At 36.4% G+C, this 25,904-nt stretch overlaps 1 protein-coding gene across 1 annotated transcript in view; it reads right to left on the reverse strand.

Annotated features, from left to right (window-relative positions):
- Nucleotides 1-16,119, reverse strand: part of tln2b (talin 2b) — a 156,269-nt gene extending 140,150 nt beyond the window's left edge. The window contains exon 1 of the mRNA XM_065292101.2: nucleotides 15,985-16,119. The gene's annotated coding sequence lies outside the window, so the exon portion shown is untranslated. The remainder of the gene's footprint in view (nucleotides 1-15,984) is intronic.
- Between the last annotated feature and the right edge of the window lie 9,785 nt (nucleotides 16,120-25,904).

The following is a 25,904-nucleotide window of genomic DNA, read 5'->3' on the forward strand; positions in this document are numbered from 1 at the left end:
TCCATTGAATCTGATTAGACCGTTAGCATCGCGCTCAAAAATAACCAAAGAGTTTCAATATTTTTCCTATTAAAACTTGACTCGTCTGTAGATACATCGTGTACTAAGACCGACAGAAAATTAAAAGTTTCAATTTTCTAGGCCGACATGGCTAAGAACAATACTCTCATTCTGGCGTAATAATCAACAACTTTGCTGCCGTAACATGGCTGCAGGATATTACGCAATGCCCGAAATAGTCCCCTGCTATTGAAAGTTACCAAGTGGACTACTTTTAAAACTTGACTCTTCTGTAGTTGCATCATGTACTAAGACCGACAGAAAATTAAAAGTTGCAATTTTCTAGGCCGATATGGCTAGGACTATACTCTCATTCTGGCGTAATAATCAACAACTTTGCTGCCGTAACATGGCTGCAGGATATTACGCAATGCCCGGAATAGTCCCCTGCTATTGAAAGTTACCAAGTGGACTACTTTTAGACCCTGCGTAATAACTCTTTGGTTATTTTTAAGTGCGATGCTAATGGTCTTACCAGATTCAATAGATTATGCTAAGCTATGCTAAAAGTGGTACTGCCAGATCCGGAGATCAGCTGAATGGATTCCAAAACGGTAAAAATTAAATGATCAAAACTCCCTGGAAAATGAGCATATTTTCAAAAAAGGTGGAGTATGCCTTTAAATGTTAGTGTTCTCTTGATCGAAAACAACTTGCATTAACATATATTAACATATATCAGTGCTAGTGTTATGTATCAAGATGCACACCAATAATGTTTATTTATAAATTATGCTTTTAAAAATGACTTAAATGTCCTAATTTAACTAAGGTCAAGTCCTGGTTTAAGCAAATCCCCGTCCAGGAAACTGCCCCATAATGCATATATATATATAGTATATATATGTTGTTGAATAATCGTCAATTATTATATTTGTCATAATCGTGCATCCCTAGAGCCACATAACATTTTCCTCTGGAAGGACAGGGAAAAGAAAGGAATCGAAACAGATTGGTATCATCATAAAACAGTGCAAACACACATACGCATGCAAACAGCTTCATATCTATGAACGTGAAGAGCACAGAGTGTAGAGTGAGCACCGAGGCAGAGGAATAGAGGTTACCGCTGTTGTTGCTGGGTCAGCACCTGTCACAGAAGCGCTCGGCAAAGCACAGCACTATTCCCAGCAGTAAACACAGACCGGCCGTAACATCTTCACTAGACACTGACAACGATCATGCAGGTGATAGCTGTTTGTGATCATCTAAATAAGACCTTTTAAATGTTCTTACCTGAATCCGTCAGTAGTAAAACACCCAAATCATTCATTAAAATCGCCACAGAGCTACAAACGATCTCTACAGTGCTTTTAAAAAATAATGCAACAGTCATTCATTCGAAATATCGGCTTCGGGTCGATTTTTTGTGCCGTCTTGGCTTCGGTCTGAATGAACTGTGTGCAATCTCTTAAGCAGCCTTGTCATTAACCTGCAGTACCAGAGGGCTCGGCATGCCAAGTCTGTGTGCTGATTGGTGGGGCAATCCCATCCAGCCTGGCCCCGGGAGAGCACCATGCTAATTCTCTTAATGGACTGGAGTCATGACGACACTGCCAAAAGTACAGTGGGCACGGTGTCTTGCTGTCACAGCTGAAGAGAACAGAAGGAGCTGAGGGATGCTGCTTGATACAGAAAGGATGTGACATGCGCTTTCTGGGTCATTTAAAGAGACAGTGTGGCGCTTCTACACCACAAGCAGAACTGCAAAGATAAATAGGTTTTTACGTTTGCAGATGCTAAAGTCACATGACCAAACATCAACACTAGACACGCGAAAACCAATGAGAAATTGTCCTCTATTTTAGGAGAAATTTCTACAGGTGCAATGGCTATAATTACTATACAATACAGACTATAGTATGCAAAAATACTCAAGGTTTACCTTCGGTTCAGACAACTCAAATAACTGAACAAACATTTCCCAAAAGTAAATATTTGAGACCCACACCCACAGATACAACTCCTTGGTGAGACTTGCAACTTACAACAGATGAGACTCGACACAAGGGACTCAAGGTTTTCCTTTTCCCAGCGAGTTCATTCTCATGTTGTGTGAACAGAAGCCTGAGGGGATCGACTATGCCATTTTCCACAGCGCAGCGGTGCGCACGAGACCGCATCTCACAATCTTTCACAGAAAATGAATGAAAAGACAAAGGGTTAGGCCATTTCCTCATAGCTGTTTACCAGGGTCGCCTCGATACATAAGAGATCCAAAAAGCCGTGCCTTCCGAATCCATCAATTTCAACAGAACAGCGTGTGTCTTTATCTTGGGTCTACCACCAGTTTGCAACCACTGACCCCTAGGCTGAGGTCACAAAGGAGGCACAAAGAGACGACCCATAGGTCAAATCGGTTTACAGGGGCCAATATTAGTAATTGCTGTCTATCTCCAGGGAACAACAAGGTCAGAATAAATGGCACGTCTGCTTGATTCAATACAGTACTAGTGAATGCTGTGCTCATATTAATATACTGCATTTTGTGTGTGAACCAAAGAAATAAGATATTAAACTGTTTTTTATTCTATTATTAGTTTATTATGCAAAAGAAACATTTGACACTTTACATTTTCAGCTAATTTCTTTACTTGGTAAGATACATCTGAGAATTCGGAAGCCTTGAAAGCATGATAAAATTAAATACTAAAACAGCACAGCCATTTTTCATAAAACATGTTACATTTAATGCAAAACAACCAAGATACAGAATATTTTATTTGTTAAAACTAATGAAAATCCTTAAAAGTAAAATGTGTACCTTAAAGTGTTGTTCAAAGTGTTTGGCCTTAACACAATTTACTACAGTAAGCATACAGTAGTACGATTTAGGCTGTGATGGTTATCATAGGAACCGCAACACCGCGGTGGTACAAAAACTATTACGTTGAAAGCATCAAAGCTTTACAGTTCTCATGGACACTTCCGCTCGCGGTGTGAAGCGCGTCCACGCTTTTCTCCAAAATGCACTTGACAGCATTTTGTGCAGCAAATTTTTTTGGGACGACCTAGTTAAGGCGGTAGGGTTTTCCAGCTTAAGTCTGATTTATAGTCGTGCGTAAGCTATCCGTAGCCTGTGCGTAGCTCTGCGTAGCCTGACGTGCACCTCGCAAAAATTTTAATAGCACGTCAGTTCTACGCAGACCGCAAGCGCTGTGATTGGTCCACCAGAACCCCTCCCGTCAGGTAAAGAAACTGCGTCATAGGTATTTCCGTTTGTGATGGTGAAAACAAAGATGAGCCAAGTTGAGGAGTGATTTAACTTAAACTGCAACAAAAGTCACTGTTTATTTACTTCCATCATTGCTGGTCTTCTCAAAACATACACAACAAGTTGCTGTTTCTTCTTCGTTTGTGGGTTAACTTGCCAAGCTTCTTCTTCTCTGACGGTCGCGCTGCTATTGTGGTTACACAGGTGGATAATGCCTACCAGCGGTTAGCGGATGTGTTTGCACGTCGACGCGGTGGACAACGCAAAAGTATAAATGAAAACCAACGCGGAACCTACGCCGTCGCGGCTACGCCGTAGGACCTATGCCCTTTAGGTGGGCCGCCCGAATGGCAAAGTGCTATGTGAAACCCTGGAAATATTATACAACCATTTACAAGATTTTGCAACTGCATTTACATCATTACTAGAAGCAGAATAAAAATAATAAAACCAGAGATCAACATAGTACTGTTTTACTCAACAAAAATTACTTCAATGCCACACCATTTGTGCTACATGATACCTTAAATCTTGTGGCATATTGGTGGACAGATGCCTCTTTAAGTGACCACATACTGCAATATTGACTATGCAAATCTCATTCCCAGTGCATAATCTGATACTGGTGGGAGTAGTGATATATTTGACCTAGAGAGAAAAGATAAGCTCATGTCTTGTTGATCTTCCTCTATATTCTTCAGCATATGTAACTACATTATATCCATCCCATGAACAATGATGATGGTAGCGAATACAATAAAGATGCCAAAACTCCAACAGTAGTGTTGTAATTGCTGCCCATACAAAAGCAAACAGTAATTTCCTCATCTTGAACTCCAAGCCGTTCACTAATGTTACCTATAATTATAACCATTATAAACATAATCAAGATTTATTAACCATTCTCACAGGCTTGACATAGCCTTACAACAGCAATAAAAAGCATCCATCCCAATGCTCTTGACAACTGTTTGCAACTACCCTCATTCCAAACTGATCAAACACCGACTTCCCTGACTGACCCATTATTAAACACCCCATGCTCCCTCAACAGTAACCCAGCAACAGACCAAAACACCAATCTAATCACAGCGCACCGCCCGCACACTAGGACAGCCGCACTCTGTTGGTCCTCCCTTTATTTTGCTTACTTCCGATCCCGGACGAACCCCCACGGAACGATTCTTACTGTGAGGAGAGGTGAGAGGAAACGGGTGGAGAGCTGGAAAATCTGAATGAGTGGGAGAGAATTATTTTAACAATGAGACACTGCACCCCCACCCGCCAGTGCTGTACACTTCTGCTGTGCTTAGTACATGCCGAAAAATATACTGGGAAAGAAGGTCAAAATGAGTGGAGGTGTGGTCCTTGAAAGAATGTATGAGCACTTGTGGGAAAGTGTGGTGGGCAGATTTTGTCACCTTGACTGTGATGAGAGCTGGCATGCCACTACAGCTAATGGTTTTACATCAGGGCACTGTAAATACATCATGGATGAACTCGGCATTCAAGCATTATTTATTCAAAGGCACCTTTTCAAAGACTGCACCAACATCATTGCATACCAAACAAACAAACACTAGGAAACGTACATACAATTTTAATTGCCTAGTTCTTAGGATCTACCAAAGTTATTGTACAAAAGTAATATAGCCCTCAGAGACCTGGGACGGTTGCACCAGCTAGATGTAAAAAAGTTGGGTGTTAAAACAATGTCATGACTACATCCATCTAAGAGGCTGTTTACACTTGGCATTAACATGCGTTTTCGTCGATCGGATCACAAGTGGACGACGTTAATGCCAGGTGTAAACGGTGTTCAAAACATTTTGAGCTCGTCCACTTTAGACCACTTTCAACCACATTCAGAGGTAGTCGAAACCACTTTCGATCGGATCGCTTTGGAGTTGCGAAACGCATATGTGGTTGAATGTGTTCGAACAGCCACACGCGACCGCCTTCTCTCCGCCCATTTATCTAATGAGGTACTAAACACAAGTTTTACGTCTTTTTTTGACTTCTGCCATGAACATATGGTGAACAGCACTATTTTTAGCCTTTAATTGATAAACTAAAGCGGCTGATCTCCATAGTTTCGTTTTGCAAGCGTGTGAAAGTTGCGTGATCTTATTTTATCAATTGCGCTGAAAATTTTGAGAAAGCTCTTACATACACACGTACAAAACTCTGTGCAGCACGTTTACTTGCTAAACAAGCAGCGGACTCCGACATAATATTAGTTTGCATATAAACTCATAATTACTCGCGCTCGGGTTTGAATGACAGCAGAGAGACTCGCCCACCGTCTCACAGACCACCCCCTCGCAGTATTTAGGACAGAAGCGTTTGAAAGTGGACAAAAGAGACGGATTTAAATACCAGGTGTAAACGTAATGTGTCTCTCTCGTCCACTTGTCATCCGATCGATGAAAACACATCTTAATACCAAGTGTAAACAGCTCCTAAAAGGCCCATTATAGCTGTGTGTAGGTCCTATGGCGTAGCCTTGATACTACAGCGTAGGCTATGCGACGGTTTTCATATATACTTCTGCGTCGTCGTCAATGTGCAATTACACAAGCTTGTTGCTTGCGGTCCGCATAGAACAGGTGCGTTGTTAACATTTTGGCGAGGTACGAACAAGAACATCATTTACACCATGTGATTTGAAGGTCCGACATTAATTGTCTATAAAACGAATGTTCAATTTGTTACACAAACCCTAATTGAACTGCATAATAATAGTGATGGTTTATAAAGTAACTTGACGTAACTTCTCGGGGAGGGTTTTTGTATGCTTCCATAATGCCCATCCCGAACAAAATACACAATACACCCCTGCCATTGTTCACCATACCACATACTACAAATCTCTAGAGAACCACAGCTGACAATAACCACACCCAAGATCTGTACAAGAGGAACTCATCCAGAGAAGAAACCACTCAATGAAGACTCTCATGGATATGCCCAATTCAGCCAATTCAGTCACCACTATTCAGCCGGAACAGACTCGTTGGGAACAAAAGATCCAGCACACTACATTTCTTTCTTTTATCTACCGACCTGTGAATGAAAAGGCTATTTTTAACCATTTAGAAGGTAGACTAGTCCGGCGCCTGCAATTAAAGTATTGAAGTTTATAAATGATCTAGGATCGGTCTATAAAGACCAAAACGAATCAGCTGATATTGCCTTATCGGATTAGACGATAACTGTGTCCCACTTGGCCAATTACCATGTTATTTGGACTAGTGCGATTTTTTTATTTACAGAAATTATAATGAAAAAAAAAAGGTTTCTGCTTTTTAAGTGTTTATAAAACTAGCTGGAGACAATGTTGTAGTGGGCAGTGCTCAGACGTATGGTGCAAATGTGATTTCAGCGGCCCGAGTTCGATTTCCGACTACAGGTCCTTTGCCAATCCCATTACTCCTATTTCCACCCTGTACTTTCCTGTCCTCTTCCTTACATACTGTCTGTTAAATAAAGGCAAAATGGCCCAAAAAATTATTTAAAAGTGCAATAAGACCAGAAATAATTTGTTTTTACATCAAGTTTCTATTTAAGTAGTTACTGTGGGGATTTGGGAAACAAAATATCACGCAGATGGGTAATCTTTACCCTATAAGGGATGTACTGACCAACTCTAGCAGTGGGATGGAGAACACACAGGTTTATCCAACACAATTCAGGCAGTGTACTTCACTTTGCACAAGTATTCATGCTTAATTCAAAACACCATAACGATTTTCCCTACTGACAAGCTATTGTGTCCTGTTCCATCGGCTAAACATTTCCTGAAGAATTTAATCCAGACCTGTTATTCTTGGAGATGAAACAACGGCAACAGTACAAAGAAGGAAATCGCTTTCTAATTGATTTGGAGAGGGAAAGGAAGAGTCTGTCTGGTTAATACAAAACAGCTTATCGTTTATAGACATAAGAGCTCTTGAACCATGTTTTAAGAAAAACTACATGCTGTTACGAGGAATAACACTTAAAGGGATAGTTCACCCAAAAATGATCATTTACTAACCCTCATGTTGTTCCAAATCTGACTAAATCTCTTTGCTCTGCTAAACACAAAGGGAGATGTTTTGAAGAAAACAGATTTGGGCTCCATTAACTTCCATAGTATTATGTTTTTCCTACTATGGAAGTCAAAGGTGCCACAATTTTGCTTTGTTATAAACATACATCTTCCTTTGTGTTCAGGAGAACAAAGTAATTTTAACAGGTTTGGAACCAATTTAGGATTAGTAAATGATGACAAAACTGTCCATTTATTGGTTGACGATCAAACTCCATGGTTACACTGACCTAAGAGATATTTCTTATCACCACCTGTTGTATTTATAACAGAAACATAATTTACAGAAAAACATATCTCTAAAAACACTTATTCTGTACTCTTTTGCAAACAGTTTTCTTAATATAGAATGAAAATTAATTTACCACAATATAGAAATAATCAAACTGATGATACATCAAAAAGATCAACTACAACATCATCTTCCACAGACTTTTAATATGCAAACTAATTAACCGGAATCAATAAGTCAATTCCATAAGTAGAATCAATTTGATTCAATTAGTCTAATGAACCAAATGCAATAAACATTTCATTTAAGAAAGCAGTCAGGGTAGAGTATCCGCAGATAATGTTTTAAAATGTTGAATATGGCTGGCAGCTCTTTTTGCGATTTTCCAGTGTGCCCAAACAGACATCTAATGGTATCTAATGGTATATTTAAAACTGGATTTCTCTTTGGGGTTACAAAGGCCCACCCCCGTGTAAGGTGCATCCCATCATGCTGCCACCCAGAGAATTTATGACATAAAACAATCTCAAACTTAAAATTTGAATTAAACAATACATATTAGTATGACTATGAGTATAGGCATGGACTGGTTACCGGTTTAAGGTACTGTATACCGAGGTTTTAAAGAGCCATGGTAAAAAAAAACACTAAAATTTTTATCGTTTCAAGGTATGAGCTGTGTTTTCAAAATATTAAATCATTAGGCATTTAATTGATTTGATGTTTACATATATATTACCAAAATATATATTTTTTTAAGAATATTATAATTTAAAGGCTTTTTTTACCTGCCATGCATGTTTTTTGATGCCTAAAGATAAAATGTATTGTGTCCAGTTGAAAAGTTGTTGTTTGTATATGCAGATATTTGAAAACGACACATTTTAGTGTTGCAATGACCCGGTATTTTTGCTTAAGGTTATTTTACAACCAAAATATCCTACCACTCCATGGCCCTAGCCATTAGAGTATCGTGGAACGTACCAAGTGTGGCATATTGCAAGTTTTCGACTCAGTTTGGGGTATCGTGATCCCCTACTAAAACATAGTTGTGCCTTTTAAATCTTATTCATGATTTAAACGATGGGACACAACAAGCAATAAAATTAAAAACCAATGATATGTAAAACACACACACACACACACACACACACACACACACACACACACACACACACACACACACACACACACACACACACACACACACACATATATATATACTATTGTTTTTTATCTCAAGCAAAACCCTTACTATCCTCACCTCAACCATATAACATAATTTTTAAGGGGACATATCATGAAAATCGGACTTTTTTAACGTTTGTGCTTCTTTCAACCCACACAATGTGATAAAGAACAAACCAGTAGTTTTGGTAAACCATTCTCTGCAAGCATGTGAAAAAATACGTCATTGAAATTTGGCTCCCCTTGTGATGTCAGAAGGGGATAATACCGCCCCTTAATCTGCACTGTCCAACCACGGCACTGCCATTTAATGCAGAAATCAGCTAATTTGCATTTAAAAGGACACACCCAACACCCCATTTTTGCTCACACCTACAAAGTGGCAATTTTAACATGTTATAATAAATAATCTATATGGTATTTTTGGGCTGGAACTTCACATGTGTACTCTGGGGACACCAAAGATTTATTTGATATCTTAAAAAAGTCTTGTGAAATGCCCACTTATTAATGTCTAAGCACTCAAGTACAGGCCTATTAAAGAGTATAATAACATAGGCTCAAAACGGGCTGAACAGTCAAACAATGACCTCCTGCATTTTTATAATTTAAATTTTAGAGGACTTCCTTGCACTCCTTACAGAACTGCTAATAACCCAAGTCATAATGGCCCTGCGTAATCCAAAGCCATTTTCATAATGGCCTCCTTAACAGCAAGCCTGTTATCCAGCTCAAGTCATTCCGCAAAAAAATAAAAACATTCAGCGGGCGTGATTTTAATTACACCCTCTCTTGAGGGGTGGGGTGTACAATGAGAGGTATGCCAATACTTGACTCACATTAATTACCCCATCAAATTACCCCATTTCGGATTTCGAGAGGTCTAGATGTATTCGGTTGCTTCCACAGGTTTTAATGGCTCCTTGACTGTGCAGCTTTCAGAGTACTTGTCTCTGGTGATCAATACATTATTGATGGAGCATCACTAAATTCGTTGGTGAAATTGACTTGGAATTAGCATTCATGCAACAGATCTCAGCGTTCCAATTCATTTCAATCACTGAGGTCTATCCTCAATCGTGGCCGTAACACAAATTGAGCCACCATCGCTTTTAAACCTCAGTCACTAAAGGGTCCGTAATTAAAACCATGGAGTCACCGGCAGGAAGGAATATATTTGGCAATAAACCAAACACAGCTGCTCTGAGCTTGCATTTCTCTACAGGCAATAGATTAAGAAATGCACACATCCTGATAAAAATGTATTTTTCGACCCACTGTACGTCATTTAAATAAATGTATTTGGTTGGTGAATTTAGCATCAGATTAATTAGGATAATTTTTATCTATATGGATTAGTATCGAGACCTCTATGATATCCTGTCCTCCTTTAAAATTAATCCATACTTTACATTAATCGTTCCTCTCTATTTCCAATGTGTATTCTTGTCCTTTGCTTGTACAGCGTGTCATTAGTGCTGTAGATTTTATCAGATGCAGTTGGCAAGCAAAACACTGCATCCCAGATTGCAACACTTGTTAAGAGAAGAGCTAATAATATCCACGCAAATGTGATAAACAGTCAGATGAGAGCAGGTGTTTACTGTATAAACTTCACTAAAGATATGAAAAAATGTTATGCCCGGTTTCACAAACGGGCCTTAAGGCTAGTCCCAGACTATTAATGAATGTTTGAGCTGTCTTAACTAAAAATTACTTGCAGTGTTTCCCACAGGCTTATAGTGCATACATCGAAATGGGGTCTGACCATCAGCAACTTTCTCAATGTGTGTCATCTGTCTCTTTCAATGAGGCGTTTCTAAATCTGGTTGTCATAAACAAATTAATCCCGTCCACTCCAGTAACTGAGGAGAGAAGGATGATGTCAACTCCAGTGCTTCGTTCCCATTGGTAGTCACTCCCGAAAATCGCTCATCATTTAATTAAACTTTTCTTAAAGGGACAATAAGTAGGATTTACCCCCACCTAGTGGTGAAATTGTATTTTGCATTCAAACGAATAGTGCTCTCTAGCGCCTCGCTTTTTCAAATGCGTGTTGCAACTACGGTAGCCGTTATGTACTCACTGATCTCCTTATCCGTTTCAGCTAGTTCATGTGTTCTGAATGAAAACACGTTTTGGAAACGCGTTGGTAGGCTAGTGCTTTTTGTCCCTCTCTGCTATTATAGTTTATCAGTATGGTGGAACGACACGGATGCCTCTTTGGACTTACCCGTTCAATGTAATTAAAAAGAAGAAATTCTAAGCTTACAAAAAAGACAGATCACTGGCAGAGGTCATTTGACACAAACGAGGACATATTTATGAATAAAGACATTGATTTTGATTAATAAAACACTTAAAACCCTACTTACTGTCCCTTTAACTTTCACCCATTCGGTCGCCAACAATCACTTTCGCTTGCGTCGGCAGAAGTCGGCAAGCTTCCATTGAAATGAATGAGATTGTCGCTCTGCTACTGCTAATCGCTGGCGGTCTGAATGGGGCATAAGACGTTGTTTTTTTGCGACATTCCAAAGGTCACTGCAACAGATTTTGGTAGGTTTGCGTATTTTGCAACTACTGTACTAGCCATTATTTTTAACTCATTCCCCGCCAATAATGAGTTATTTCTAGAACTAAGAGAAAATGCTTCCCTGCCAATGACAAGTTTTTACGTCAATCTATATTTCTGCTAGAGGTCGACCGATATGGCTTTTTCTCTGGCCGATGCCGATTTTTTTTTAAATCAGGGCAGCCGATGGCCGATATGTTTGGCCGATTTTCTATATGTACATAATAATCAAAATGTTCTCATCATTAGCAGATATTTTAAATGTAAAAATGTCACTATTTAAGTCAAAGTATTTAAAAATATTATGACTGGTCTTTCTGAAGAGTTTTACAACCTCCTCTGCACCATGCATTTATCAGACACAGATATTACCTGACCCTCTGCTGTCATTATCTTTGATCAGTTTTTTATTATTGCTTTGTAGGATAAAATCCTTATTTGGTAGACCTGATAAATTATTTATTCATCATAAAGTTAACATAGTAAATGTCTATGTTTTTTAGTTGAGACTGTTATTTAGGACAAATCTTTCTAAACACATTTACATTCTCATTTCTGAGGCGCTATAAGTGACTGATTGTGCTGACAGTGACATCTTGAGTTTAGTGTTGGGACAGATCTGTTGTTTCAACCGTTCATTCAAAAGAATCCGTTCAAAGGAGTCAGTTCGCGAATCGGACGCGCTGTGTTCTAATCCAGGCTGAGCAGTGCAAAACTGTAAACAAAGTGTTACTGTAACAACACGAAATACATTTCCTCGGTGGATATGATTTCGTCTTCCGACCTTTCGCTAATCGTTTTGTTTTGAGTAATAATAGCATCACCGATAAATCGGTCGACCTCTAATTTCTGCTATTATCCACTAGGTGGCGCTCTCACCCAACTTATAAAATGCTAAAGCATTCAGTGTGTATGTTTTGATGGACGTTCTGAATCTGATCTCGAATAAAAAAGTCTTTTATCTCAGCGTTTTGATCAAAATTTAGTATTTTTGAAGAAACCTACTTTTGAGAGGTGATAAAAAGAGAAAAGATAAATTGTATTTTTTAAATTTAAATAATTTTTTTCTGGAAGGCGTTCAACTTTTGTTAAAATCATAAAAAATGCTGGTAGGGATACATAGCAGTGGCAGCCAGTGACGACTTTTTTCGAGGACGCTCGATACAAAGTTCGTCACAACATGTGTGTAGCCTGTCGTGTGTGGTTCCTTTTTTTCAAAATATGTGTTCTGCGCATTGAAAGATCCTGTGTGCATCACGTGTCTTGTCAAAATAAGTGCCTGCTGCAGACGCATCTAAAGGGCTTATGGTAAAAGAGATCTCATGCGTAATCAGAGTTTACTGTTAAGGGAGTGTCTTGCATGTATTTTGTGAACATAAGCGTCTCTTTTATCATAAACAGTTTGACACGTGTGCAGAAGGCACTTATTTTGACAAAACATGTGATGCACATGCTTCATATAACGCAACAAACACATATTTTTAAAAAACGCAAGCAACACACATGACACTCCGAACACTTATTTTGAATTAGCGCCTCCTCGGATGAGCAGTCATGAGCCGCCACTGATACGTAGGCATGTTTCCCAAGCCTTAATGGCAATGAAACCCTTTATATCCCACAAATAAGGTGTTTCTGGGAGGTCCCAGTACCCGTTTTTGCATTTTTGAGGAATGATCATGACTTTTACGCACATCAGGTGACCTGTAAATGCAAAAAAAAACAAATTGCCTTAAAAACAACCTTGTTCGTTGGAGCCGATGGTGTAGTAGGCAGCAATTGGACATTTGGTGCTTTCGCACTTTCGGCAACCCAAGTTCGATTCCCAGGTCACGGTCATTTGCCGATCCCATACCCCTTTCTCCTCCCTGTACTTTTCTGTCTTCTCCTAATCTTACTGTTAAGCAAAACTGGCCAAAAAATATAACTTAAACAAAAAAAACTAATGCGAGCATAAAACTCTTTTTTTGCAAATATGGGAGCTTTTGCAAAATTGATGCGTTTCCACTGGGAGTACTTTCAATTTGCAATATCAATTTGCGTAACTTTAAAGAGTGCAAACCGAAATGCAACTAATGACACATTTGGTGCAGACTAAACATCGGCAAACATCGGCATTTAATCAGAATTTATGCCGACAAAGGATCAGCAAGAAGCCATTCATAATCAATACACATAATGAACAATAACCTTTACCATCAAGCTTTCTCTCTATTAATCATGCATTTTAATTCCTTCTGTGCCCTTTCATCGCCAAAAAAAACTTCCTGTTTGATCAAGTCAAGTCAGACCAAAGTGTACTTTTCACCAGTCGGATCTTATGGATCTGAGGCCAGGATGCAGCCAAACAAGACAACAGGTAGACTAAAACTTCAAAGTTCAGCTCTTCAATGAAGCGTCAGTAAATTAAATATCCATATTATTTATCATCCACAAATGTAATAATTTTTATACCTTTAATGGAGCAAACTGGTATTCTTTTATCCATCTATATCATACTGTGAGTGTGAAAACTTAATAAGCACATTTGGACCACTGTCAGTCAATAATACAAATTCATGCGTCTCTAGAAGAATAATACAAAATATGTCAAAAGTTAATTTTGTGACCTCAACATGACTGCTACAAAATCCAGTACGCAGCACTACGACACATCCCTTTTTCCTGTCAAAAAGCAGTGGTAATTTCCTTTTCCTTGCAGTAGTGACAACGGCAGCAATCTCAGTGTCTAAACATTATGCAAACTCATAAATTAAATAAATACTTTAATACAGATGAACCCATCTCTAAACCATCTTTATGACGCAACTAGAGCAGGTAGCAAGGGCATGATTGAGTTAGTATGTTATTAGATTATTAAAACTAGGCCAAAGTGCGTATTATCTGTGTCACCGTCTCACTTCATGCACCATCCTGTCTCGTAAGATGATAAAATATAAAGGAAACACACTTTCTATCATTCAGATTTCATTTAAACTTATTGATCAACACACCAACTTATTAAAGTTGGAGTTATTGATCTGGCCCATGTGTTTTGCAAAGCAGGACAACATCCTTGTTGGTCCTAGGGCAAGATTACACTTTGCGCTGGAGCATAAATAACACCATCATTCGTGAATAAAATATCATGATGGCTAAGGTTGGAGATATAGATATATTTATCCGACAGGTATATTGTTCCCAGACCAACGCAACATAAGAAAGATGAAGGGAAAATCACGATCAGTGGATCTGTGGACGGATCAGCATGCATAAAAAAAGGAATATAATACATGCAATGCGTGCATTTTATACATCACGATCGTTCTCAGTTTAACACGATACTCCAGGATTTATACAAGGCAAGCTGTCATGCCTTTGAAATACAGCACAGATTTCCAAGGGGTGTGGCACGGACTGGAGGAAAACAGGGATGTCTTCAAAGAGCTGGAACTTCCTTATACATGGATATGACTTCCATCTTTTTCATACTGTAAATCCATTTGTGTCAGTTTATCCAAGACAAAAATCCATTACAGCTTGTTATCTGTCCAGAAGATGGCTGTGTGATAATAGATAATGTCCAAATAATGTTGCCTAAAACTAGATGTTCACTTGTGCATGCAACTCGAAAGCAAATATGACTGTTTTATGCTTTAGGGATACATGCATTTGTATGAGGGGTTGAACAATTCATCTTAGATCTGCTTTCCCATACGAAGTGATTTATCATGGTACAATGTCTCTATTATGAAGAAAAATGTTGCAATGGTGCCTTGATCAAGTGACTGATTTGGCAGTTAGATATAAGGGAACCTGATGTAATTGTTTTATAAGGTGATACAAAATTACTTATTAATCGTATATCTATTCCCTTTACAATGCATGGTTTATGCATTTTTCTCCTATAACTGTACATAAGGTAATGGTTTGGAGGCTACATTTGGAGTTGTAAAGCATGCAGATAAAAAGATGCAGATGTATGTGCGAGATATATAGATTATGGGCTACCATTAAAATATGGCGGCGTCAGATTTCGCCCTTCCGAAACGACCCCTCGAAGGGGCTACAGAGGATCTAAGTCATTTGCAAACAGCTTGCGTTGACATTATGTATGTAAATAGGCTGTATCATTTCCAAAGATATCCATCTATCCAACATTGGGGAAAGGGAGGATACGCGACCCCGATTCACATATTCCTCGATGTCAAAGGCGATGTGGTTCCTAAAATGAGTGTGACTTCCAGCAATACATCCAGAAAACTGTCACGCAACTCTAATTCACATAGACTAGCTAAAATGACCGTTAAATTAGTGATGATCAGACGTTTAAAGAAATCAACAGGCAAAATGGGACACATTATGATTCTTATCGAGCATCAAACGTGATGTGCGGTCAATCCACTTATGCGTATTGAGAAATAAATCACCGATTTTAAACGCAATGACAGATCGCTCAATTCACCGCCGCACGGCAACCAACACCGCCCATTCATTCGCCTCCATCAAAACACGTCCACCATACATCAACCCCGAAGCGCCCCAAACTCCTAACGAAAGGGCAAACACGCGATGTCGTCGTCAAGTAGTTGTGAAAACGAATCATTTGCAAATGGAAAGCAGAAATAAACGCGAAATCCTACCTGAAAGGCAGCGCGCGCTCTCGTGCAGCGCGAGAGATGAGTTGATTTACAGGCAGCGCGAGCCGAACTACGGTCCCGCCTCTGGAACGTGAAGCCCCGCCCATCTTGTTACGAGCATCCCCGTCGAGTAGATAGTATGCTGAGGTAAGTAATTGAATCAAAGTGTGACCATTAAACGATTTGTACTATGATTTTTTTCCCAGTCGGTTATTAAACTAAGGCATACATGTTTGCGTTTATTGGACAAACTTGGCCCGTTTGGTTCAAACTGCCTGTTTTAGACCACCGTAAATGTGCATAATGATCAGTCAAATTCAAGGTGTAAACATTGTGTAAAAAATAAACTAGTGTCACACTAACCCTCAGTGATAAAACACCGTAGTGTACTTTAGTAACGTTACTAGTTTTCGCTATAGTAAACTGTAGTGTTTTGAACCTTATTGTAAATATTATATTTAAAACAGTTTGCCAATTCACTATAGTTACTGAAAAATTCAGCTAAGACCAGCATATGCAGGTAGCTGGTTTAAGGTGGCAGTAGCTGGTAGCTGGTCCTCCCAGCCTGGCAAAGCTGGTCAAGCTTGTGGGTCAGCTGGTCTTCCAGCCTGACCATCCAGCTAGACCAGCTTAAAAAGTGACCAGAACACAGCTAGACCAGCTTAAAAAGTGACCAAAACACAGCTAGACCAGCTTGCAAAACCAGCTAAAATTAAGCTTGGAGACCAGCTTAAACCAGCTCACCAGTTTATATGCTGGTCTTAGCTGGATTTTTCAGTAGGGTAAACAAAATACTACAGTATACATTAACAAAGTTTATTAACTACTATAACATACTACATAATGCTACTACAGTATATGTATACTACACTAATAGTAAGTATTAAATAATAATAATGTTTAGACAAATTTTTCATGCTGGATGGGTTGGTTATCGTATTACCACAATTACTATAATTATTACGGTTAAACTACAGTATGGTTACTGTAGTGAGACAACGGTAAATTTGTGGTTACTGTGGTTTTTGTAAGGAGTTAATCTATGGTTAATCAATCTAGTAAAACCACAGTTATTTTTTGTAAGAAAAGAGAGAGAGAAAATTATCCATCTTTTTATAATAAAAAGTGTAGTAACCAAGTTTTTTGGCAGATTGGTCTATCTTTTGTATTACCATAGTTTACTACTCGTATCACCGTTAAATTATGGTTACTGTAGTGATACCAGAGTAAATCTTCACTGTCAGAAAAAAAAGGTACAAAGTTGTTCCTTTTTCTGTCGCTGGTACCCTAAAAGGTACCTTTTTGTACCTTTATGGGTATACAACACATTGAAATGTTGTACCTTTTGGGGTCCAATATCATACCCTAAGGACCAATTGTGTACCTTAAGAAACAATTTTTTACCAGTTAAATCTTAGGGGTACAAAACAGTTAACTGTACCTTTAAAGGTACACAATAGATCCTTAAAGGAATAGTTCACCCAAAAATGAAAATTCTGTCATCATTTACTCACTCTCATGTTGTTACAAACCTGTATACATTTCTTTATTCTGATGAACACCAAGAAAGATATTTTGAGAAATGTTTGTAACCAAACCGTTTGTGGACCCCATTTACTTCCATAGTATTCTTTTTTCCTACTATAGAAGTGAATGGGGTCCACGAACGGTTTGGTTACAAACATTTCTCAAAATATCTTTCTTGGTGTTCATCAGAATAAAATAATTTATGCAGGTTTGTAATAACATGAAAGTGAGTAAATGATAACAGAATTTTCATTTTTGGGTGAACTATCCCTTTAAGGAACAGTAATGTACCTAAAAAGGTACAACATTTTATTATGTTTATATACCTGTAAAGGTACAAAACAGTACCTTGGGGTACCACCCCAGCGACAAAAAAGGTACAGTTTTGTACCTTTTTTTCTGACAGTGTTTGGTTACTAATTTAATTTTCCATAATGTTCATAAGGAAATGTGCTCTAAACCTTGAATGTTAACTGCTGGATTCGTAAATAACGAAAACCCTGTATTTGCAAATTAGTCTTTCTTGTTGATACATTGGTCATTCACTGATGAAAAATATTTAAAAAAAGTCACAGTACCACTACCACCATAGTATAATTTCATAAGAGCACTTATGCCTGTCACAGGCAATGTACTCAAATATTCATAAAAATAGTTTTAATCCCAACAAATGCCCTCATACATTAAATCTAAGGGTTGTTTTTACAATTCACGGTTCTTAATGGGACTTTTTTGCCTTTCAGATAGATTCTCTGGTTACTTTAGTTAGTGAATCAGCATCAAACATTTATAAGCAAGTCTCTGAAGATCTCACAAACGTCTGTCTGCAGTCTATGTGACCTTTATCACAATGACCGGCTTGGGACACTATGCAGTTTGGATGGATTGCTTCTCCCGATTCGTATGGTCAGACATAAGCAATTATTTACGTTGTGCATCTCTAAATACTCACAGTATTGAAAATGTGTGCGTACGTACACTCTAACTCATTACAGACCGTGGTTGTAACTAATAGTGTTGTCCTGCTGATGAAACTTGAACTGCTACTTGTGTTGTGAGCGTGATGAATATGCAAGCACAGCTAATGAGGCTAATGAAGCAGAAAATGAGGTGTATTATTAGAGGTTATGTGCTGTCAAACTCGCAAAACGAAGAAATTAAAAGGTGTTTGTGTAGTGCTTGCAGATCAAGGGAAAAACTCAATGAAAGCACCAATACTTAAATCACTTTAATAACACTGTTGATGCAAAACTATACCAGCTTTTTATATACATACCTGCACAAACAATTGTGACAAGATAATTGAGATATCCTCATGTCACAAGTTTGTGTTCTTGCCAGTATGTTGTAAAAGGAAACGTGACTGAAATGCAAGTCCAACTTGTTTGTTTATATAATATTTATATATGCACAGTATACATATATTTGTAGCAGTAGCAAACACACATTGTATGGGTCAAAAATCATCAGGTTATTAAGTAAAGATCATGTTCCATGAAGATATTTTGTAAATATATCAAAAATATTTCATATATTTTGCTAAGTACTTTATTTGGACATTTTTAAAGGCGATTTTCTGCTCTCAGATTCCAGATTGTCAAATAGTTGTATCTCGGCCAAATATTGTATAGTACTGCATGCATATGTATGATCAATCAAATTGGCATTCAATCAAATTTGTTTCACAAGATCACCTGCCCATCTAATCCATTGAAATAATGTTAAACAAATGTGTTTAATGTCTTTCAAAAAAGGGGATTGATCCTAAAACTCTATTCTCAATTTCTGAGCTAAACCACTACACTGTAAAAAATTACTCTGGAGGGTGTTAAATTTAACCCATGAAAATTAGTTATAATTTAATTAAGTATATAAGCTAGCAAGTAAAATAAAAAATAATGGGTATATTCTACCTTCACTATCCAATTTTTAACAGTAATAACTGCAATACTAAAAAAATAAGTAACATATACCCCAAAATATTGGCCTTAGCACCGCAAAGTGCGCATGAATCAACATCCAGGCGGGACTCGAGTCACCATTTTTTCATATCATATCGGCGGGAGAACTGCGGTTTGTTGACAGGTAAGTTTTTATTTAACTTGTTGATATCATCATGAATGGAAATGTTAAGTTGGTTAACTGTAAAATCTACCAGAAGTTTAGTCATTTGCGTGCTTCTCTGTCTCTGTTGTTGACAGATTGATAGGTTAGAATATGTCAGTCAGGTTAGCTTTGAATGAAACATCGCCCAGTTCTTGCACCTGTGAATACGAATAAATATCCATATTTATGATTAAAATATTAACTTCCATTATTATTATTTACATGTCTGAATCTCGTGAACAGCGGAGCTGCTCAATATGAGTGGTTGAACTTGAGCAAGCCACGTGACGAGAGAGAGCAGCGGACGGTTGATGTACGATACAGACGGGAGGGCGTCGAGCAGACAAACAAACAACGGTAAAGCTGTCGATGCTAGATAATTACTGTAAAAGTTTTCTTGCATTTATCTGTTAATATATTGAGTTTTGTTTTAGAAGGGATCCATTTATGAAGCCATTTTATTATTATTATTATTATTATTATCATTTACGGATATATACTTAACGTTGCCTTTCGCTTTTTAATGTCTGTTCAAAAAAGTATTTCGGAGTTCATATGCTATATATGAGACTTGTATATGAAGTTGAATCACTTAAAATTGAATGTAAGTACTTCTTGTTAGTGTTCAATGTTTTATGCACGTGTACTGTGAGTTATAGCATAATATGAAGTTGTATTTTTGCACTTAATAAGTTTTAAATGAAGTTGAAATGTTTGTTTGTATCGATATAGCATGCTAGTCTACTGAGGTAAATGAGATCAGTTTTTCCTCTCATATTATTGTCTTCTTTAATTTTCTAATGATAACGTGAAGAACAGTATTTAGGAATCTTGCTTTTAATGGTTTTTTAACATCTCATGAAGCCTTGGTTTATTTTGTTTTATGAAATAATATGTTCAAGAAGCTTTATGTAAAACTATGATATGTTGTATTTCACTTGAAATGTATTGGGGTTATTATACGTCCAATAATTAGTTTTAAATGTTTACAGAATGTTATTTGGTCAATAAAGCAAGCAATTTATGCAATCTTGTGCATGACTATTTTCTTATTCAACCCTCTCTGAATAAGTAATATGTAATGTTTCTTAATGGCTTATCATTATTAATAATAATTTAATAGATCTGTGCCTTAATACCAATAGGGTTAATGTTATTCATTTTTTTATAAGTAATTAGTTATGAAAAAATAGGTAGACCTTACCTAATTTTTTTTACTTTATCATAGTAATTAAATTTAGGTACTTTTTAATCAAATATATAGGATATAATTTACTCAAACAAAGTGAGTGCAAATTGTTACAACAATTTTTTTGAGTAAATTCTATAGGTTGTTTTTTACAGTGTAGACTAATGAATTGAATAAAACTTTTTTTTAAAGAAACATCACTGATGAAGGTGATCATGGTGGGTGGTTAGCCTTATTGGTGCTTGTGTAATGATTGACACACATTTTTATAAAAGTCCCAATATATAGGAAATTAACTGAATTGCTTGTTTGATTGATCACTCATTTTATTGATCACTGATCATGGAGGATAAACCCAGATGTATTATCATTCATTAACCCCCTGTGACCTACGAGTCAAATGAGCACATCTTTTATCATTTTAACTGAGAAAAGGCTGTCATCTAGTGGTCATATTAAAAACTGCAAGGTTTTTAATGCCCATGCATTATGAAATATGGGCCATGTTATACTTTAATGGGTGATGGGTTGTCTTTAAAGCAGTGGATCCGTTCTCAGTAAAGTATTTTCGAGGTGACCCTAAGACACATTATCTTCATTACATGTCAGCCCTTGATCATTAAAATCAGATGCTGTTTGCAGTTATGTTCCATTTGTTAGAGAAAACCAGATGAACTGCAGATAAGTGAGTGTCTGATAGGGCTGGGCAAAAAAACACATTTTTTCGATTAATCGGGTTTTTTTACGTGGTCGATTCAGAATCGATTCTCAAAGAGCAGAATCGATTTTTTCCTTTCATATTTATTTCTGCAAACATTGAACGAAAGGTTAACGTTAATTGAATTACTAGTCTTCTTCACTAGATGTCACCCTCTTTTTTGCCTAGCTCAATGTTACCAAGGAGCAAGAGGCATTCATTCATACAGTGCTTAAAATGGCGGTTTCAGATGCTTCGTCGATTTTATTTATTACCAACTTGTAACCTGCTGTTCACTGTTCTTTTTATTAATTTAGTATTTGTATTAAATCTATATTCATTGAGTTGAATAGAGTATAAAAACCGGTCAGAGAACCAGAATCGAAAATTAAATCGAGAATCGAAATCGAATCGATTTGGTAGCTTGTGAATCAAAATTGAATCGATCTGGAAAATCCGAATCGATACCCAGCCCTAGTGTCTGAACCGATTAACAAATCTTGCTTCATAAGAAGTGTGTATCTTAGGCAAGCACTATTTTGAAATATCACATATTTGTTTTTCTTCTTTTTTGTTATTATTCACACTTTTTGCTGGATTATTAAACAGATCTTTGGATTTTTTTGTTTATAAAACTATACCCATTCATATTTTTTCTACGTTTTAAAATAACAGTGAACTCAATAAATACACTTTCTTAACTAATAAGGAGTTGCTATAAACTATAAAATACAGTTGAATTAGCTTAAGTTATTTCAACATTATTTAAAAAAAATCAAATAATCAATATTTATAACAACTCCTCACTAGTCAAGAAAGTTACAATTATTTGTATTTCAAATTAATTAAACTTAAAAATTTAAGTGCAACAATTAGGGCTGTCACAATGATTAAATGATTTGACCGCATCGCAATAATTTCAGATCACCGCAATGATTGCAAATCTCTTTAAAAACACAGGGGGAGCTGCAGCGCCTGTATAAATGAGACAGTATCAGATAGTGCTCCTTAACTGATACATTGCAAAGCCTTTCAAAATCAGTATTTAAAGAAATGCTGAAAACATTGATAAAAAGTACAAACTGCAGGAAAAACATAAATTTTCAAAAAAGCTATTCCAAATTTAAGGAAGTGAAGGATGCTATTCTTATCTGTATGGAATTTATTTTTTGCAGCCACTACAGACACTTGGTCCAGTACTAATATGGCTACTATTTAAGGCCTGTTCTGGTATTGTCAGTTTATTTTGATTGCATTTTTATTTTCAGTTATTGAAACGCTTTATTGTGTTTATTTCTTATTAAGAATTTTCAGTTTTTGAAAGATTTATTCATTAAATAATTACTTTCAAATATGTGTTATGTATTAATATTTGCAGCCAGGTAAACCTTATTTAATGAAAATTATTTAATGAACAAACAAAAAGAGTATGAGAATTAAATGTCAAAGCAATAAAAGAGACAATTAATCGTCATAACCGTCAAAGCCCTATCAATTTTTTAGGAAATTAACCGTCAGACAAATTTCATAACCGTGGCAGCCCTAGCAACAATGAATTTTTACAGTGAAAAATGTAAAAAATTGGATCAACTTAAAAAATTACAAAAATAATAGTAAAAAAAGAATAATACATTTTTTTATTGGTAACACCTACAAAATGTACGTTTTTTCACTGAAAGTTTTTTTTTACTTACACATACACTGAAAAAAATGATTAATTCAATTTACTAATTTTTTTTTTAAGGTAAGTGGTTGCAATCAATTTATTTAAGCTACATTAAAACAAAAAAGATTAGTAAAGTAAAATACAATAAAATAAACTTTAGCTTAAATAAATTGATTGCAACCACTTACCTTAAAAAATTTAGTAAATTGAATGAATCATTTTTTTTCAGTTTATAAGTTAAAACAACTTTTTTTAGGTGTTACCAATTAAATTACCTTTTTGTTAAGTTGATCCAACTTTTACTTTAAAAAACAGTGTAGAGCAATTGTAACTATAGGAATTATGTTGTAAGAGCATCCAAAATAAATGCTGTGTGATAAAACTATGTTATGTTTTAGCATTTTCAGTTTGTCTGTAAGATTTGCAGAAATTAACTCCTGGCATTTTTATCAAGAACCTTTTCAATGTCTCACCCTGAGATGCTTTTAAACAATATTGAAATAATTTCCATATATTACAGGCCTTTATTGACTGCTTCTTAATTAATGTCATAAATTTCAAACTGTATTTTTTTAAATAAAGTTTTAGTTTTTCTGTAATGAAGGAAATGTATTGCCAAAATTATATATATTTTTATCTGGTTACACTTTATTTTGATAGTCCACTTTAGACATTCTACTAACTATAAATAACTTTGCAACTACATGTCAACTAACTTTCAATAATTTGCAACTATACGTCAACTACCTGTCATTAGAGTATTAGTAGACTGTAAGGGTTGGGGTTAGGGAAGAGGTTTGGGTTAGTGGAATAAGTTGACATGCACCTGCAAAGAAGTTTACAGACAGTTGAATGTCTGTTGAGATATCATCGCAATAAAGTTTTAGTAGATATTAAGCAGACAGTTTAATAATTCTCTAAAGATTGGTAGTTGACAAGTAGTTGCAAAGTTACTTATAATTAGTAAAATGTCTAAAGTGGACTATCGAAATAAAGTGTTACCTTTTATCTTTAAATGGAAATTTAAACATTTAAGCATACACCTCCAGATTAATTTGACTTTACAATAAACAGACCGGATCACAATTTGCTTTTATTTATGTATTTTTCGCTTTTTTATTTTTTAAATATAATGATGAAATATAACCTTATTTTAACACAAACTTTAACCTTTTTTTAACTTCAGAGCACTCATGCAGCAGTATACTATACAGACCTGTTTATCTTCCTGTACAGCTGTTTGTAATATCTAAATGACTTCATAAGTGCTATTTAAAAACTTTCATCCACACTAAAATCCTTGTTTACATTTTGCTTATCAAATGTTGGCATAACCTTTTGCCGCTGATAAAGAACCTACCAAAACATTTCTTTGAATCCATCATAAAGGCATCAGCTGTATTCTGCCACTGCATCTCTCTAATGTTACTACATTACCCCTTTGAACTTTGATCCTGAGCTAACAGTCAACAAAGACATAAATACGTGATGATGTCACAGAAGCAGGATAGTTAGAGACAGATGCGTGTACATCACCTTTGATAAGAAACATAGCGTGAATGTAGACCATCTGAGTAAGTATTATCTCAGTAAGAATATTAAGATATCGCAGAACTAAACAAATAAATTAAAGCTAAAGATTTTTGCTGCTTCTCTTACCACAAGAGGGCAGACATAAAATAGATATAAGATAGCATTTTTTGTTTTAGTTTATCCTGTACATATCCTGTCAGAAAAATATGGTCAAAATATGTACCTTAGCTGTCACTGAGTCAGTACACTTTAAAATTGTCATAATATTGTTACCAAGATGTACCTTTGAGGTACCATAAACTCTTTAGGTCCAAAGCGGAACTTTTTGAAAGAGTACTGCCCCATTGACAACTGAGCTGGGGTACATATTTTTGACAAATTTTATATAAATAATATAGAAACAATCAGCTGTCATCTGTGAGTTTAAATCTGAAATTGCCTCTCTTCTTTCTGCCATTTGTCATTTCTCTTACCCTACATTCTTAGAATAAAAGTTGCCCTTTTAAAAAGTATACCTTTGTACCTAAAGTGTGCATATTAGTACCTAAAATGTGCATATTGGTACATCAAAGTTCCATATCTACACCTAAATCGTACATAGTAGGACCGTTTCAAAGGGTACTGCCCTGGGGATAGCTTTTGTACGGCATGCAATAAACAAAGATGATTGTACTGAATTGCAGTTTTATAGGGTATTATTATACCTGTTTGTAGTCTGTATTGTATTTATCATATTGTAAAAGTATTGGCTGTCCCAGATGCATTAAACACTTAGGATGTGTCATGTATAGTATATGACAAATACTGCTCCTTCCTCTTAAGGGTTAATGTTAAAACAACTTGCAAAGTGCAATTCTTAAAAAAATGCACAATTTATTTGTATTATAATATTTCATAATTATTATAAAATTCCTAAAAAGTTTAACCTTATCTTACAGTTCTCAATTTGAGTACCGGAAAGCCAAACACATACACATGCTTTTTGTTTTATCAGCAAAATGAGTTGCAGTTCAGTGCAATTTTCATTTTCAACTTATCAGTTTGCTCTTTACTTTTTCCAGAGTTGGGTTGCATGGATTAAAAGTGCGAGTTTCTATAGAAACTATTAGCCTTTGAAAGTAAGACAACCCACAGGTGGGCGTGTATGAGTAGCCCAACTCTCCGCCCACAGTGGAGAATATAAAAGACCAAGAGCCCTTCAGATG

The sequence above is a fragment of the Paramisgurnus dabryanus genome, chromosome 23 (assembly GCF_030506205.2).
Source record: "Paramisgurnus dabryanus chromosome 23, PD_genome_1.1, whole genome shotgun sequence".
NCBI lineage: Eukaryota > Metazoa > Chordata > Actinopteri > Cypriniformes > Cobitidae > Paramisgurnus > Paramisgurnus dabryanus.